The 19,915-nt window shown below is 42.4% G+C and overlaps 1 protein-coding gene across 1 annotated transcript in view; it reads right to left on the bottom strand.

Moving 5' to 3' along the window:
- APBA1 (amyloid beta precursor protein binding family A member 1) overlaps positions 1-16,577 on the bottom strand; it is a 225,905-nt gene extending 209,328 nt beyond the window's left edge. The window contains exon 1 of the mRNA XM_025360610.1: positions 16,368-16,577. The gene's annotated coding sequence lies outside the window, so the exon portion shown is untranslated. The remainder of the gene's footprint in view (positions 1-16,367) is intronic.
- Positions 16,578-19,915: the final 3,338 nt, after the last annotated feature.

A 19,915-nucleotide genomic window follows, 5' to 3' on the forward strand; every position in this document is an offset into this window, starting at 1 on the left:
TCCGGGGAGTAAACTATGCTCCCACAAAAAAAAAAAAAAAAAAAAAAAAAAAAAAAAAAAAAGAAATAAAGAAAGCAAATCCATTTACAATAGCTACAAAATAATAAATTACCTAGGTCTAAATTTTAGCAAGGATGTAAAAGATCTCTACGATGAAAACTATAAAACACTGATGAAAGAAACAGAAGACACAAATGAATGAAAAGATATCTCATGCTCATAAATTGGAAGAATTAATATCATTAAAATGACTATCTACAGTTCCAATACAATCCCTATAGAAATACCCATGGCATTCTTCACAGAAATAGAAAAACAATCCTAAAATTCATATGGAACTCCAAGTAACCAAAGCGATCTTGAGAAAAAGAACTAAGCTAGAACAAAATTACAGTTAGATAGGAAGAATAAATTCTGTTACATAGTAGCATAGTAGGGTGATTACAGCTAATAACAAGGTATGATATATTTTAAGATGAGTAGAAAAGAGGATCTTGAAAGTTATCGCCACAAAGAAATAATAAAAGTTTGAGTGACTGCCATGCTAGCTACTCTGATTTGATGATTATACAATGTGCACATGTATTAAAGCCTCACACCGTATCCCATAAATGTACAATTTTTGTGTCAATTTTAACAAAATTAACAAAAACAAGACAACTTTAACACTACTACACACTTAGCAGAATGCCTCAAGCTAAACAAATGGCAGGAAACCAGGTGCTATCACCAATGTGGAACCAACCATGACTCTCATAAACTGCTATTGGGAGTATAAACTGGACAAAGTAGTCCCCACTCTGGAAAACTGGCAATATCTCTAAAGCTAAATGTACACCTATTCTATGACCCCGCAATTCCATTTGTGAGTATATACCCTACAGAAATCAGTGCAGATGTAAACCGAAATAAACATATAATAATATTCACAGTAAAACAACCCTAATGTCCTTCAACAAAAGAATTGATAAACTCAGTATATTCACACAATGGATTAAACAGCAAAAAAGGAATGAATCATGAATTAATCTCTAAAATATTAAACAAGAAGTCAGATGCAAAAGGCTACATACTATGATTCCACGTAGATGAAGTTAAGAACAGGCAAAACTGCTCTATGGTGACAGAGGTCAGAGTAGTGGTTACCTTTCTGAAAGTGGTTGATATTGACTGAGAAGGCACATGAGAGAGCCTCCCAGGGGCCAGAAAATGTTCTATGTCTTGATTCAAGTGCTAGTTACATAGGTTTTCAGATATGTGAAAATTTAGCAAGTTATACACTTGATATTTCTGTTTCTTCACTATTCAAGTTACATTGCAATTTAAAAACATCAAATATTAGATGAGAATTTGAGTTTTTATTATTATACTGGATGTATTATGTGACTAGTAGTCAAACTCTTCACCACTTAAGACTAACCAGGGCTGGGCGTGGTGGCTCATGCCTGTAATCCCAGCCCTTTGGGAGGCCAAGGGGGGCGGATCACAAGGTCAGGAGATGGAGAGCATCCTGGCTAACACAGTGAAACCCCATCTGTACTAAAAATACAAAAAATTAGCTGGGCATGGTGGTGGGCGCCTGTAGTCCCAGCTACTGGGGAGGCTGAGGCAGGAGAATGGCATGAACCCAGGAGGCGGAGCTTGCAGTGAACCGAGATCACGCCACTACACCACTCCAGCCTCGGCGAAACAGCAAGACTCCGTCTCAAAATAATAATAATAATGATAATAACCGGGAGATCTAAGAGACCTGCCTAAAATTTTATTCCAATGGGGAAGAGAAGACAAGTCTGTTAAGTGGGTAGAAAGAAGCTGTAAGAGAAGAACTAGAGATGATGGCTATTTGCATCCCATTGAGTCCAGCCCATTCAATAAACCTGTTACATAGAGAACAGAAAGCAGTGGATTTTGTTTGAGATTCCTTGAACAACAAATAGTGTTTTCTGAGTCTGCCAGTTATTACTTAGGTTTCTGTTTACTATTCAGTTCCAAAGATTAACTCTGATGTGATGACATGGGAACCATGGTTGACACTGACATCAGCAGTTTATTGACCTGTGTCTAGTGTTAACATCCAAAAATATTGTGAAAGACAGAAGTCCCCCTGCTTAGCCCAATGATATCAACATTAGCCACTGGCTGACATTATCCAACTAATGATCACAACAGAGTGAAACTATTCATTTTGACTAATACAGCACTTTGCTAGATAATACTTAGATGGGCTAAATACCAACTATTAAGCCTATTTTTATGAAATTATAGGAATACAGATACTTACATATATATGCATGTGTGTATACATATATATTTAAACATTTTACTACTTTGGCTTTACTTTAGATTCTACTCTAGCTTTTATTTTGGGTGACTCCCAGTTTAAGGTAACAAATTTACCACCTCAATACCACCAATTATATATTTTTAATCTTTTCCCCTGAAGACCCTACTTAAATGAGTATAAAGGTATACATCAGGTATAAATCCACAGAGAATGGAACAGGGAATATTCACAAACAAAAGATTCTAACACATTTTCTTTGAGATGACTGAGCTGTAGAACCCCAGGGATGCAGGCCTACCAAAGGACGGGGTGGAGAAGGCTCTGGAAACGGGAGGTTCACCGATGCAGAACAGCTGGATCCCCAGCCCTCTGCTCCACACCACACACATGTATCACTAGGAGCCAGCAGCTACTTCTCAGGAAGAAGACTGGCATGTGGAGATTCCCAGTGGAACAACCTAATAGCTCCCTTGGTTACCCTACAGAGAGGCCTGCTGATGGACAATGTTGTCCTACTCAAGTCTCTTCTTTCTCTCTTCTCTTCTCTTTTCTTTCTTTTCTTTTTTTTTTTTTTGAGTTAAGACAGGGTTTCACCATGTTGGCCAAGTTGGTTTCAAACTCCTGATCTCAGGTGATCCGCCCACCTTGGCCTCCTAAAGTGCTAGGATTACAGGCGTGAGCCACTGCACCTGTCCTCAAGTCCTCACTTTCAATGTGCTTTCCCACCCAACATCCAGCACCTATGGCTCTTTTTGGGAGGGCTGCACTTGCTTCACCCTTTCATGTCAAGAGCCAGAAATACCTGAGAATTTATGTGCCCCCACCACAGACCCCCTCTCTTAACTGAAGACTGACAGGTATGGAGTACGAAACACCAATCCCATAGATTCAGGCGGGGACAACCCTGAGGCTGACTTACACTCCAGAGCTCCCCCGCCCCACACAGGATCAGGCTGAAGTCACTCTCTGCAGTACGTTGTTTGAATGAGAGCATACCTTTACTTGACTTCTTCCCCTTCCCTTCCCAGTTTTTCCTGAGAGCATCTCCTTAATAGAGTAGCACACATACACACAAACCCTCTTCTTGGTGTCTGCATCTGAGGATTCTGACTTAAGACATCTGCAAACCACACCAACTTATAGAGACCTTCTGGCCAGCTTCAGTGTCACAGTCCTACATATGAAAAGACAATCAAGAATAAGCAGACTGTGCTGAAAAACTCCAGCAGGGAAGGGGGTGATCAACATAAACAACAAGATGTAAACACTGTAATTTCCCAAGTGGGAGAAGCAGGAGATGTGATAGGAGAGGGAAAAATTAAACTCAGAAAGATTAAAAGATTCACTGTGCAGATATCATAATAAATGACACCTGAATCATCCACCTTCGTATGCACATTCTCTTTACTTCATCAAGGGGAGCCTCATTCCACATAAGAAGCTGCAGACAGGTGGATAATTGCCTACCCATCACCATGCAGTCCTCTCTAAGCCTGCCCTCCCTGCATCACCCCATCCCCTCTGCATCCATCCACTAAATGTAATTTTGAAAGCAGTCTTTGCACTGCCAGTAAGTACCATGTTGTGTTTCACAGGGAGCAGCTTAGACATAATAGCAAACAAAATCCTGAGTCTCTCATCCTCCACTCTTCCCCAAGCAGGTTTCAAATACCTCACATGACTTAAATGTATAATAATATGCACTTTTAACACTGGCTTAACATTCTATCTTCAGGACTAGACATCATCTACCATAGCAGTAACAATTTATGCCAAGTCAAAGGACACCTTATCATTTATTTTACATGTGTCATGAATCTCTCTTCCAGATTATGGAAAATTTATATATTTTGGCAGGCTAAAATACTTAAGCACTTAACTGAAAGCTGACTTAACTGTTCCTTTCCTTAACACATTTTAATAAGGAGTAGATACCATTAGTGATTTTGGTCCCAAGCTTCTAATATATTTATTTCTTCCCACCCCTTAACTACATACCCACGTGCACACACATATGCACAATCCTTACTATAGAGTAACATATTCAGCATAGACTATGTGGAATAACACACCCCTGCCATAATTCCAGCATCCAGTTTCTGTCCATTTTGAGAAGAAAAATGTTAATTTATATATTTTCTAATAATTCCACTTCCAAGTCTATACTTATTAAGAAGAAAAACAGGAGGTATGTTCAAGGCTTTGCTCTTAGATAGATGTGCATGATTCCTCAATACATGGTAAGGAAATACAAAGATAAAGTACATTCTATGAGGTCCTCTTTATTTATAGTCAAATGCATGGAGTTCTGGTCCCCATGTTAAATTCTGGGGGAAGCACATCACCAAGGGCTGCTGGTAGCTGAGGCATGAAACACTTCAGCCAGTTCAGAGTTCCCTGTAGTGACAGGATACCCAAGGGAGCAAAGCTAAACATCTGGCCACTTTAGTTATCCTCTAACAAGCGCTTTTCATGCTGAAATGTTGGTTTTGTTTGTCTGTTTGCTTTTCCCCTCTGTCCTCCCTGACATTCTTTTCCTTTTATGGTTAATAGCAGAGGGGGGAAATACTTTAAGGCAAGAATCTCAAAGCCTTACATTTAATCACAAAATCTTAACTCAATCATTCCCAAAGGTTTACTAGAGAATAGGTGGAATTTCCTTTAAAGATGAAAAAACAGGATACATACAAAAGCAACGGATTTTTAATCCTGATTTATTCAATAAATATTTCTTGGGCATATAGAATATACATGTGGGGGGCATACTATACATATGCTATTATCTTTCTCAGTGTTAAGGGAGATGAAAACATGAGTGTGTGGGTGGGTGCATATTTTGAAAGGACAAGAGAGATGGAAAAGATGAGCATGAGCTGCTGGAATCCAGAGTGGTACAAAGCACTGTGAGAGTTTAGATCAGGGGTCAGCAAACTGAGGTCCGTGGGACAAATCCATCCCACTGCCTGTTTTTGTACTGCCTGGGAGCTGAGAATGGTTTTTATGTTTTTAGATGATTGAAAAATAATTAAATAAGAAATCAACATTTTGTGAAGCAAAAATGATGTGAAATTTGAATTTCAGCATCCATAAACAAGATTGAAATACAGTCACACTAATTGGTTTACATATTGTCTACAGTTGCTTTTGCACTACAACGGCAGAGTGGAGAAATTGTGGCAGAGACCATATGGCCCACAAAACCTATTTACTACCTAGCCCTAAAGAGAAAGTTTGTCAACTTCTGGTTTAGAGGAAAGAGACACTAGCGATTAGAATTAGGTAGGGAATCACTTCCATTCAATGTCATGACGAAGGAAGTGAGACATCTACCTTACTTTTCTGTAGCCTTTCATATTTCATTTGTCCCCAGTGACCCTGTACAGGAAGAGACGGGAAGGGAAGGTTTCATCATTCTCCCTTTTGTAGCTGGAGAAGCTGAGGCTCAGACCAACCTGGAGACTTGTTCACTGTTGATGGCTAATTATGGCAGCACTTTATTCCAACTCGTTCTGAGTCCTTACCACCCCACAGGGCCAAGAATGGAGAGATGTCAGTGCAACAGTGCTACGGTTTGAATGTGGTTCATCCCCACCAAGATTCGTGTTGAAATTTAATCCCCAATGTAGCAGTATTGGGAGGTGCATGGGTCATGGGGGGTGAATCGCTCATGAATAGATTAATGTCCTCCTGCAGTGATGAGTGAGTTCTCACTCTTACAAGAATGGAATTGTTCCCTAGACAGCGGATTGTTAAAAAGAATCTGGCTTCCTTGGTTTTTCTCTCTTGTTTCCTCTTTCACCATGTTATCTCTTTGCACACACTTGCTCTCTTTCCACTTTCCACTATGAGTGGAAGCAGCATGAGGCCCTCACCAGATGTAGCTGCCTGGTCTTAAAACTTTCCAGCCACCAGAATTGTGAGCCAAATAAACTTCTTTTTTTTGTAAGTTACCCAGCCTCAGGTACTCTGTTATAGCAACACTGAATGGACTAAGACAAACAGTAACACACACACACACACACACACCCCAAGTAGGATGAAGGCATCATAAACAAGAGTCAAGATGGTGCAGTGGGGATGGGAAGGTACTGCTGGGTCCAGAGGACAGAAAAGACTCCAGGACCAGCAACTGTCTGGGGCCCATTCCTATGCCTAGACCTGAGGCAAACCCCCTTCGTCCTGTCTTGTAGCCACTGAGGAACCTCTGGGAGTCTCAAACTTCTATCTGCAATATAAGTTCTCTCTTGATGTGGTTATGAAGAGTAAATTAGGTCATTATGAGAAGTAAATAAGTTAGTTGTGTACAGTACTTAGCACAATGCCTGACACTTTCTAACTTGTTTTTAGTCACTAGATGGGGAATCTGCTGAGCTTTTAAAAAAGGAATTTATGTGTACTTTAGAAAACTAGACTGCCATAAAGAATATAATCATACCTGAACATAAGATTAGGTTAGGCTTTCATATGACCTAACACTATGGAAGCATTTCATCTGTAGAACAAATTCTAGCTCCTTTAGGACAGAACTCTTCCACAGCTCAGGGAAAAACGATTCTTATATATTCAAGTTATTTGGAAGGGAAGTGGGCGTAGAAACTATTTTCACATCTGGGAAGAAATATATTAGGTTAAAATTTAGAATTAAGTAATTAACTAAACATCCAGAACTCTAGAAGCTAAGAGACAGCAGCTAGGAAGAAAGGCAGGAAGAGAGAAGGACAGGAAAGAACCGTGAGGAACCAGCTCAGCAAGGATGTTGTAGCTCAGTGACTTGACATGGTCCCCACAGCCCACAGATCTAAGAACCAATCTATTCTTCCTACTCCACTTTCCCTTTTCCACACTAATATAATTTCTTCTTTTGGAAATAAAATGTCTACTCAAAAATAAAGTTTCTCTCTGTGATTACTGCATCATATGTCCGTACCACCAAATATGCAAATATGCTAACAATTCAAAAAAAGGAAAAAACAACTTTTGACATAAAATTATTTCATACTATAAGAAAATAAGCACTTTTCTGATAAATGTAATGCAATAGAGCAGTGTTTTCTAAACTGCATATTAGGGTTCACTAACGCAGAGATTAGTTCAGTGGGTTGGCAAACATACAGAACAGAAGAGAATAGAATAGAAAGTATCAGAGTGGATTACACATAATAAAGGACAAGTATTGCTGAGTGAAACTTGTTTCAGCAATGTGTGTGTGTGTTTACACACATTCATCTATGTTGCTAGCCTATCATCTAAATTGTATTCTTACCAGGAATCATGGCCACAAATGTGTAAAAGCCACTGTAATAGAATGTTACCCACTTTAGTAAAGTCCAGTATAAAAGTCCAAATTCACTGAATAGCCAATTTAGGGGATATTCTTGTTAAGTGGAATTTCCTTAAATGACTCTAAGCTCCTCCTTTGCTTTTAAAATATGCTACAATTTACAAGAAAAAGGAATTTATGGATATCTTGTCAATTATACTTCTTCTTTAAAATAGTGTGCCTGTTAATAAATACAGAATTGATCTTGAAATACAAAATTTATCAACAGTCAGAAACATAATGATTATATTATTTGGAATGGTGACCAATTAATTCCTTTAGGAAATAAATCATTGCTGTATTTGCTGTATTTTTCACACTGATTGTATACTAAGTAATCCACATGGAACAGAAGAGGAGGTTGAAAAGGAAACTTAGTGGGCAGGGATTGGCTTTGCCACCATACCTTGACAACCTCCTGCGATTACTTTACATATGCAAAAAGATGAGATTCTGTCCTCCAAAAAGTGTATTTCAGAAAACAGAAAGTTGCCTTATGTATAAATGCTTACAAAGTCTCCCATATTGTGGGGTATTCTCTTAATTACCTTCTTCTGAATGCCGAAAACCCTGTTACCTCCAAGATAACAGAAACTGAAAGTCATGTAATTCAGTAATAGCTGGATGTGATGGCAACTGATTTTAAAGAGAGAAACCATGTCAAAAACACATTACCTGGTAAGACTGCAGATTTCATGAAAAGGAGGTGTGTGTTTCAGAGGTTACTTAAGAACTATTTGGAGAAGATAGCCGGAAATAAACTCAATCAACACAAGATAGGGATATTTCTGAAGGCTATGCGATTGAAATAAGATAAATGACTGAATGAATAAAGAGTAAAGGAGACCATGATTTTAACACCAATTTAAGTAAATATTCCTGGGGAGGAGCTTTACAATTGCTTGTTTTGAATGTCTTTATACAAGACATATAGAAGTGCTGGGTTGCAGAGATCATAAATATACTCCTATAGGAAGAAAAGATAAAACAAACGTTCTTACGTTAAATGAATGAACACACAAGGTTTGGAGTAAAGTTTGTGGTAGTAGCATCATAACAGAAACTCAAGAAGTACTATATCTCAAAAAAGTTAGATAGAAATGAACATGACAAAAGTGACCTAATCATGACAAAGACTCTAAAGTCAAAAAAGTTTGTGAAGTATTTGAAAAAATGATTTCATAAAATGTGAGAATGGAAGGATGTCATATTTCTAAATTATTAATTTTATATAAGGTGATTTTAATTATATGAAAGTAAACTTAATAACTTAAGCATAAGTAAATACTTCACTCTGCCTATATTCCTAGAATATGCATATTCAAGTTGACATGAAGCCTCCTTAAAAACGCTCTGGTTGGAAAATTGAGGGCCACCCTATAACAGAGGGTACCTTACACATGAACATATATGGTACTCTGCATCTCAGATAACTGAGGGTGGCCAATAGTTGGCTTGTGAGTGAACAGAACTGCAGGCAGTTGTCGCAGTACATTAAAAATCCTTAAATTAAAATAACTGCCATCAAACCAATTATTATCTGTTAAAAATTCTTTATGATACCTCTGTGCTGTGTCAAACAGGGGTCCCATGTCCACTTCTGAGTTCAGCTACAGCTATATCGACAGTCTTCACATACACTGACAGTTTCCCACTTCCACCTGGCTCTGCCTCTCTGCTTCTCTGCTCAAGGGCTTTCTTTGGTGTCCCTGGAGCTTGCTCAGGCTAATATTAGCAGCCCTAAAGTACTGAAGATTTAATATCTCTAGGGAAATGGTGGATAAATACCCCAGTTTCTCCACTGCTTGGTGGACAATCCTAATGTGCAGTCTACATGATGCCAGCAGAGCCAAGCCTCAGCTGCCCACAGTGGTAACCTGCTCATTAATTCACCTCTTAATGGGCCTTCTTCCCTCTCCTGTCTCATTTTCTCCATCCTCTCACTTGTGCTTCTTGAGGTTGTCTCTCAAATAAACTACTGCGAACTCAAGTCCTCATTTCAGGGCCTGCATGCATAAACTGCTTTAGCATCATGTGGCAATTCTGTGTCCTCTGAAAAACAGCTACCTATCTGCAGAAATCAAGGTAAACGAGCTTTACCCTCATTCTTTACACCTGAGTTACTTAAATCTTTGGAAATTTCTCATCAATTCCTCTCTGTATTTGATAATCCCTTACTAATGCAGAGAGTCATTTTGTGTTATAGAGTATACCCAGATGAACAAAACAAAGTTGTAGCCTCAAGGACCTTACACTTGAGAATGGAACACGAAACAAGGAGGAAGAAAAGAAAGCAATATTTAAAGAAGATTCAGACCACAGAAGAGACGTAAGTTCCAAGGAGCAGAACTACTTCCAGCTGACTAGTATTTCATCACTACCCAGACAGAATCACGCCTTGTTTTTTGACGTGATTTCGGCTCACTGCAACCTCCGCCTCCTGTGTTCAAGCAATTCTCCTGCCTCAGCCTCCCAAATAGCTGGGACTACGGGCATGCGCCACCATGCCTGGTTAATTCTTGTATTTTTAGTAGAGACAGGGTTTCACCATGTTGGCCAGGCTGGTCTCAAACTCCTGACCTCAAGTGATCTGCCTGTCTCAGCCTCCCACAGTGCTGGGATTACAGGGATGATTGTTTTCTAACTTAAATATATTTGATTGAGGACATTCATCTTTTTATAAACCCAACACTGATTCATAAGTCAGCCCAAATACAGTAGATGGTAATACAGCCTTATGGGCAACCAATTCAAAATGAAAGGCAAAGCATTTTATTGTGAATTCCCTAAATGACTGCTCCATCTATCAGGAGTGATACCATGTCCGGGTAAACTGAGGAAACCAATAAGGTTTCCCTGCTGTCCCTTGAGGATGCCAAACATGTTCCTATCCAGTCTTTTCATTGTTGATATCCTCTCTGCCTAGAAGGCCCTTCCCCAAATATCTTCAGGGCTTACTACTTCACATCTGTAAGCTCTTCTGCTTAAGGTTTTTCCTGACCATCCTATATAAAATAACATCACCCCCTACCCACTAATGTCAGTCTATTGCTCTCTCTGTTTGATTCTTCATCACAGCACTTACCACCTGGCATATTATGTAATTGCTTATTTACTTATTTTTAACCTCCTTCCACTAAAAGCTCTGTAATATTAAGGACATGTTCCCCCCCTCCTCTATATTCCTTGCACCTAGAATAGTTTCTGGCCCAGAGAAAGTGTTCAATGAGAATATGTTGAAGGAATGAATACATTTCATCATTAAAACCTCAAAACCCACCACTCATTACAGTTGAAGTTCCATAAACTCACCTGGAATCGTGACATAATCCCATAACTCAAGGATCTAAAGGGGTCACAATTATTTTGTGAAAAATGTGGAGTTTTTTTAAAATAAAGCTTCAATGTACATATCAGGTATGAATAAATAGTTTTAATTCTATCATAAACTTGTACAGGCCACAAAATGCAACTCATTCAATGTCCATTGTATGAGAACGAAATCCTGAAATTTAAAATTTTAGATAGTGTAGCTAGCTTACTTAAAAAAAGTTTATTCATGTATTCATGTGACATATGTATATTGAATGCATATGATGGGTATGGTGTTGGGTGAGGTGCTATATTTGATTTTTCTTTTGAAAACTGACTTTACATGTAAAGTAAAATCATATTCTACCATTATAGATAGAAAAAGCTCATCCTTTAAAAAACAACTTACATTTTTCCCCATCGTTTTACTATAAACTTCTTAAAATTTAGCTCAGATCTCTGAGAGAGAATATTTACAGGAAATACAAGTGGAGTCTTTTATTCAGATAATTTTAAAGGTAAACATTCTACTGCATTTAAGGGAATGAAGAACCACAAATGCTCACTATACAAAAATTACTTAAGTAGTTGTCAAACTCCCGTTATATAGCATTAACTGGTTTCACTACAAATTCATGCTTTTCAAACACATGAGGTCCTCATGGTTGAGTAATGATCTTTTATTCACTCCTAATTGACTCACTGCTCTGTTTCCACAATGCCCACAAGTCTTTGTCATTCTACTCCTGGCTTCAACCTGCCCATCTCTCTTTTGACTTTACTTAAAAGACTGTGGCCAAATTCTTTCTTTTCACCTCGAAATTCCTATGCTTCTGTCTCAAAAGAATCCTTCCTTTGCTTTCATCTAGTATCCTCCCATCTTCTTGAAGACTTAATTCCCTCAACTGAGCCTCTCCCTTACATTTTCAATCTCTTTTTTCCTCAATGGATTGTACTCCTCAGCTTAGAAAGCGGGCTCAAGTCTTCCTAAACTAAAAATACCACTTTCCCTCTACTACACCATTGTTTTGATATATCATACTCTCTCTCCTTCTCCTTTACCTCCCAACTTATTGAAAATGAAGTCTGTTCTCACTGCTTTCCATTTCCCTTCCCCCACCCTTCCCTTCAACCCTTGCCCCTGGCTGCCACTTCCACCTACCACAAAGACAATCAAGGAAAGCCAAGAGTCAAATCCAATGGCTTTGCCTTGGTTGCACCCTCACCCATGGGGTGTGCTGTGTGAGTGACAGGGGCTCTCCTCACCCCTGCCAGCTTCCATGACACTGTACCACTCTACTTCCATCATTTTTCTCCAACTGCCCTTGTTTAACATGGTCCCTGTCCTCTTCTTTCTCTTTCCCCTCCAACACACAGACATCCCTTAAGGATCCTATCCTTGCCTTTGCTGCTTCTTTCTTCATTTTCTTTATCAGTGATTCCTGGGATATCAAAATCGCTCCTAAGTAGATGACTTACAAATCTCTTTGTAGCTCCAACCTCCCTCTGTATTCTAGTCCCTTAACTTGGATAAGCCTGTCATGCTCAAAAAGAAATTTCTCTCCTCTTCCTTATCCTCTGTTATATCTTCTTTCTGAAAATGACCCAACTGCTCTCTCAGCTAAGCCTGACAATGATCTTTGGCCTCCCTTTTCCCTCCCACTCTCCAGTGACTGTTCAGGCTCCTCAGATAATTCTTGCACACCACCTCTTAGGTGTGTTCCCTTCTTCCCTCCCACTGCCTCTTTCTATCTTTCCCCTACTTTGACGATAGGGTCTATCTGGTCTCCCTCCTGCCAGTCTTTTCCCATGTCATTCCATCCAACATAATACTACAAAATTATTGCCCCAAAGCACAGTTCTGATACTGTCAATCTTTCTCCTCACAAATCTTCTATAGCTCCCCAGTCCTTACTGAACAAAATCCACACTCCTTAGCTTGGCGTACAAGTTGCTCCACCACCTTGAACAAACCTCTCTTTCTTGCTTTATCCCTCATTACATCTCTTGGCATTCCTAGTGCTGCAGCCAAAGCACACCATTTTTTTGTTCCCTGTGTAGGCATACATCTTCCACTGCCAGGCCTGTGCTATACTGTTCCTCCCCCAAGCATGCCCTTCCTTCTCTGCCAACCCAAATGCCACCTTAATCACAGCTCAAATGCTATATCCCATGTAACCTTCCCTGATTCTTCCATCAGAAGTCATTTTGTACCCTGTGAATTCCCACAGTCCTGCAGGAATACTGCTTTTTCAGCACTTAATCATTTTTTCACTATTTTTACAGTTAGTAACACATATTCCTCTTTTCTCCTTCTAGACCAAGATTCACCTCTGGGCAGGATCTAAGACTTAGCATTCTTTGAATCTCCAACCCTTCTCAACATTCCCTGTCCCCTATGCCCCTAGGTACAGTGGGTCTGAGACACAGGAGGCAAGATGTTTGCAAATTAACTATTGTAACCCAGAGAGTTAACTTCAGATTTCATTGCTTGAAATTCTCTCAGTTTTAGCAACAATTACTTCTTCTTTGCAGGCTAAAAGTCCTATCTCCCCAAGGTGCTACATACAGTTAATTCCTTTTGGACCCAGAGGTCATTTTCAAATATCTCTTACTCCTAAGTCTTCTGAAATAAACAAACAATAACAACAACCAAAATGAAAACAAAAAACAAAACAAATAACAAAAAAAACCCTTAAGAGACTCAATAATGGTAGAGAAAAGCACTGATGCTATTTTAAGTGAAGGAAAGGCATCCATGCACAAAAAAATGGCTTGCTGCAGGCCACAGCAAAAGGTACAACCATTTACCAGAGCTGTCTCATGAACCTTATACCAGTCCAATCTTTAGAAAAGCCAGATATTGCATTTTTAAAACTATCAACCTGGGCAACGTAGCGAGACTCTATCTCTGAAAAAAATAAACAAATATCTGGGTGTGGTGCCATGTGCCTATTGTCCCAGTTATTCAGGAGGCTGAGGCAGGAGGATTGCTTGAGCCAGGAGTTTGAGGCTGCAGTGAGCTATGATCACACTACTGCACTCCAGCCTGGGCGACAGAGGAAGACCCTGTCTCAAAAAGATAAATAAAAATAAAAATGATCACGTTTATGTTAGAAAAGAAATCACTGATTCCTGAGTCATCGATTATGCTGCTGTGTAATTTCTCTTTCTCTAAACAGTGTATTTACCTGGTAATTCCTCATATTATTAAACTTTCTTGTAAGACATTTACATCCCTGGTCTTACTTGCAAATATAAAAGATGATGACTTTTTTTAAAAAAAAAATCAAAACCTCTTAGAATGGCTTTTAAATTCCATAAGTACTTTTCTCAGAAAGGGATTTGGCATAACAAATAAGAGAGTAAAGAACTAAGATTCAAAATTCATTTTTACAAATCTATCCTTAAATCTTGGATGAGAGCCAACAACCAACCTCATATTAAAATCTTAGAAGGCTTGACTTGAAGAACATGGGGAAATTTACTTTACATTGACAGCTTCAAGAACACCTAGTCTATACATCATTAAATAAGATATATGGGAAGAAAAAAAGCATATGTGGATAGCCCTAGTTTTATTATTTTCAATGAAACAACGATATCGTGCAACCTTTGCCCATAAAAGAATGCAAAACAAAAATTTTAAAAAAGAAAAAGAAACCTCTGGTGCCAACATGTTGTATATTTACTTGTGTAGCCATGACTGCTACGGGCTTTTTGAAGAGAACCGGGCAGCCAGTTTGGATTCCGACAGCAATGCAGTAGAATTTAAGGTGTTATGACTAAAATATGTCCTAAACAGGTTAAGCTAGACATACAACATTTTAATACAGAAGTGTCCAGATACTCATTCCTGTGAATACCGCAGGAGAAATATAGGCGAGGAGGAATCACACTGCCCTGGATACACATGAATATGCCATCTCCCTGCCTATCTCTACCCAACCCTACACACACCTATCTTTACCACGCAGACACAATTAAACAGCCATAGACTCGATGCATTTCTGTGTCCTTGTTCCCACTGGGTGAGTTATTGCCAGCCTGACATTTTTCCAAATTCCCTACTAGTGGGCTATATCAGGTAGGAAAGCAGGGACTTTACTGACCTGGGACCCCATCACTGTGGGTCTTGGGAGATTTCAGTTTCCAAATGATACACGGCACCACCTAGCTATTGTGACAGCTGGGAGAGTGGATGTCACCAGCAGTAGAAATAAAGTATCCTGTTTCCTGAGGAAAACGCCCTGGCTGTGCGACGCTGACCAGGTGGGCACCAAACACTTCTCCGTGTGATATTTTTCTTCTTTTTTAAAGACTGCCCCCCGCCCCGCCGCATCTCTCTATACGTACACACCTCCAGAGTTCATTCTAAAAGAACCAATACAAAGACCATCCATCCTCTAGCCATAAGGTTTTCAGTGCTTAAATGTGGAAGGAGAAGGTCTAGCTAGCATTGAAAGTTGTGGGGACAGGAAGAGGAATCTGATCATTCAACACTATTCTCCTTCAGGTCAGACAGGAGAAAAACAATGGAAACTGCAGAGTCAGGGAGTACAAGACCCTTATGGAACAGGTGCTAAGCAGAGAAGTAGTATCAGAGGATGGAAGCCCCCTTCAAAACCGGGTACACCAGCAAGCCCAGAATGCGTAACGGTTATCCTATTTCCCTGCCATGTGCCTCAAAGCAACATGCTCACTTCCACATCCCCATGTCATGAGGCCAGAGGAAGGGGAAGCGAGAATCCCTACACTGGGCCATCCACACGCAGGAGCAGAACAGAGACTGTGCTCAGAGTTGCAGGGTCAAAATAACAAACACTGTCCCACAGTCTTAGCCGGTGACATCAAGTCAAGGCAGCGGCAGATCTCTGGGTTTGGGGCGCTGTTTGGGGAACGTGGATGCAACCAAACGCGTACACACACATACACAGAATTTTACAAACCCGCCCCTACCCCACTGCCTCCCTCCACACTTCACACACCAAGTGCATCCTGCCCACCTCACCGTTTCCATCATCACATTCTTTCTCCAGGAGAGTCAGCCGAGAGATGAGGGATCCTAGCGGGGATTCCTGGAAATGTCACCCCCCAACACCTCCGTCCTCCACCCCCATCCCCTCTGCTATACCTTTTACACACACACTCTCACACACTCACTCCTGCCATGACTGTCATCAGGCCCGCCTGCTGCGCCCGAAGCCTGGCATCTGAGCGGGCACCGGACCCCAGCCGTCTCGCCCGCAACGCCGCCTTACCCCGCCTCGCTGGCTGATGGTTCCAGGCACTGCCCCCTGGATGTCGCCTGCTGCCCCCGCTCCTCCGCACTATTGTTCCAGGCAGCCCCTCTCGCGTCCGGGGGCGCCCTTTGGCTAGGACCCGGGCTCCGTCGGGGGCCGCATCAGCGCCGGGCACCCCTTCTCACCCACCCCTCCCTGGCTGTGGTACCTTGCCTGACAGCTGGGTCCGCGGGCCCGCGGGAGCAGGCGGCGCTAGTGACAGCGCTGGTGCCAAGCCTGGGAATAAAGCTCCGCTCCAGCCGCTGCTACCTCCAGCGCCACCATCTTCTCCCGCCGCAGCCGCCGCCGCCGCCGCCGCCGCCGCCGGGACCGCAGCCGCCCTCGCCCAGCTCCGGCTCTGCAGCCGTCGCTCGGAACCCTCCGGTCTCGCGGCCCCACCCCCTTTCCCCACCCTCCCTCCCGCCCTCCAGCTCTCTAGCTCTCCCCTCGTGACGCGCGCCGGGGCCGGGCGGGCCTGCGAGGGAGGGCGCGGGGGAGCGCGCGCGCGCACGCCGCCTGCTAGTAGCGCCCCTGCCTCCCACGCCCACTCGCGTGCGCGCGCGGCCCGCGAGCCCGAGGCGGCGGCGCCGCCGGCGTCCTCCGTGGGCCCCTGGCCGCAGCTCCCCTGCCTCGGCGCCGGTGGGCGTGCGGGACACCGGCGCCTCTCGCCTCCCCTCGCGTCCGGGTTTCGAAGGGCCCGCCCTGCCTGTGTTCCACAGCCCTATCCTCTGGTTCCCGGCCAGACGCACGGAGGGGAAAATGCGGCTGCATCCCCGAGGGGACTGACGGGGACCTCCACCCTCCTCGGTGGCAAACCAAGGGGTCCCCAGTTTCCTAGCCAGGATCTGTGGCCAACCTCTGCGCGAAGCAACGGGCCACGCTGCAGGACCACGAAGCCAGGCAGCTGGGTCGACTCCTGCAGGGTGTTCTCTCGTGAGTGACTCCCGAGCTTTCCCGCTTCCCAGGCCCCTTAGATACCGCCTGCGCTTCAAATCCGGAGATTGACGGCGTCTCCGGAATGCGCCGCAGTGCTGCGAGTTCCCCGCCAGGGGGAGAGCCGCGCGGGTTTGGGCCTGAGCGAAGCGGGCCGGGCTGCAGTTCTCCAGGGAAACTGCCCAGTCCGGCCAGGGACAGCGGAGAGCCTGCGGATTGTGAAGCCGGGGAAGGCTCGGCTTGGTTTTCCTACCCGCTCCTCAGTTCTGGTTGATCGGAACTTAAGAGTGTCTTTGAGCCTAGCATAGGCTATCCGCCCTAGATATGGCTCCTAGCTCGAGAGGCCACCCTTTGCAGCAGGGACCAGGTGGCAGGTGCTGTGTATTAATGAAAAGCTGTGGGCTAGACAGGCCCCGAGAGGCCTGAGCTCTGGCGCTAGCCCCACCTGTAATTAGCAATGCAATAACTAAATCATTCCCCGTCTTTGAAACACAGATTTTTCATAATAATGTTATAACGCACAAAGGCTAGTAGTTTGCAAAGCCCTCTCCAGACATATATTCTCCTCCAGTAAAATGAGGATAAGCGCTGGTTATCCAGATCCCTTGGGAAATGCATCTTTTACCACACCATGTTTCCATAGTATTTTAAGCACAATGTCTCCAGAGAAGTCTGGGGGTGTAGCCTAAAGCATTCTGAAAGTCTTGTTTTAGCTTTAATATTCGTATGAATTCTGCATTGTACCTCGTAATTTTTTTTCTTTAATAAAACAGCTACCTTCTCAAAAAGATCTTTTAGTAAAATTTAAGATTATATACTAGGAAGATGTATGCTTGTCCTGTGACATTACTCATTTTTTTTTTTTTCCAGTGAATACTTATTTGGCATATGTACGGGCCAGATATAGTCCTTTTCCACCAGAGCTCACAGTAGGCTGAAGGAAATAGGTATTCAACTATTAGACTGGCCAGGCACGGGGACTCACGCCTGTAATCCCAGCACTTTGGGAGGCCGAGTACGGCAGATCACTTGAGGCCAAAAGTTTGGGATCAGCCTGGTCAACATGGCGAAACCCTGTCTCTACTAAAAATACAAAAATTAGCCGGGCGTGGTGGTGCACGCCTGTAATCCCAGCTGCTGGGGAAGCTGAGGCATGAGAATCGCTTAAACCAGGAGGCGGAGGTTGCAGTGAGCCGAGATCGCGCTACTGCACTCCAGCCTTGGCGTCTCAAAAAACAAACAAACAAATAAAACAATCAGACAAAGTGCAACTGTGATAAATTCTCAACTGCAAAGGCGCTAAGGTGCATGGGAAAACCTAATGTAGACTCCAGGACTAGGTAAGGCTTTCTAAGGAAAACGACATTTCAGATCCCCCAGGAGAGGCAGCAGTGAGACACTTCCATGTAAAGGGAAGGAAATGTCAAAAGGCCCAAGCAGGTGGGGCGGAAGTGAGATGAAGCTGGAGAGGCAGGCAGCAATCAGAACCTCAGGAGACCTTGTGGACCGTTTTTAAACAATAATTTTGTCTTATGAGCCTGGGAAGTCAATGAAGGGTTGCCAAGATTTGGGAGCAGGCAAGCAGGATTACATTTCAGTTCCTGAAAGATCGCTGAGGTGGCTTGTGAGGAATTGATTCGTGGAGGGTCAGGATCCAGGGCCGAGGGAGTCTGAGCTTATCCTACTTAGTGGGTGTTTAGAGTTTTCTGTTTTTGCGCTAACTGCTCTTTTGATTGTTTTTAGTTCTTGCCTCTGCTCTCCTGTGTACTCATCTAGGAGGCTTTCAGAGTGCTTCTCTGTAATGGTTTTTGTTTTGTTACTTTTAATCCACTGCGGTTTTAGGAAGGAAATTAACCTTGTTAGAATTTCAGGTTAAATAAGAGAATATAGGTTCTGAGTGAGAGGCTCTTTTCTGTGCATACACTTACTGCTGTTTGGTTTGCTATCTCAGAGATCTTTCTGCTTATCTTCTACTTTTTGTGTTGCGTTTCCAGTTAGACTAGGTTCTTAGATAAATGAATGAGGGTTACATTATTGCTTTAATAATATCCTCGAATCTTACCTCACAGGATTTTTGTGTAAAGAAAGTATGTGAAATTTCTCTGCAAAGTATTACGTGCCATATAAAGAAAGGTAATCATTGTTAGTTATAATGGTAGCCTAGAGACCTCCAAAACTAATTATGTACCAAATGTTCATATGTGGAAATTTCCCTCCCTCCCCTACCCCTATGAAAAACACATATTCCTATTTCTTCCAGATAGCATGAATCATTGTCTTAAGTGCTATTGTTACTCTTGCCTTGGCTGGCAGGAAACTCAAAGCCAATTTTCAGATTGTCGTAGGAAATGAGTGGATCCACATGGCATGTAGATCCATGTCTCAGTCCCTCCTTTGGTCTTGTTCTATTCTATTTCTAGATTTCCTGTGCCTGCTTTATTGTTTTTCTTTTTAGTAGATCTTTCATAAGGCACTCCAATCCACCTTCTCCTGTTAACAAGGGTCAAAACTGCTATTCAGGTGTTTCAGGAAGCAGTATATAAAATACTGGCAGCCAGGCATGTTGGCTCATGCCTGTAATCCCAGCACTTTGGGAGGCCAAGGTGGGACGATTATTGGAGGTTAGGAGTTCAAGACCAGCTTGGGCAACATAGTAAGACCCCCATCTCTCAAAAAAAAAAAAAATTAGTGGGCATGGTGGCGAATTCCTGTAGTCCTAGCTACTTGGGAGGCTGAGATGGGAGGATTGCTTTAATCCAGGAGGTTGAGGCTGCAATAAGCTGT

The sequence above is a fragment of the Theropithecus gelada genome, chromosome 15 (assembly GCF_003255815.1).
Source record: "Theropithecus gelada isolate Dixy chromosome 15, Tgel_1.0, whole genome shotgun sequence".
NCBI lineage: Eukaryota > Metazoa > Chordata > Mammalia > Primates > Cercopithecidae > Theropithecus > Theropithecus gelada.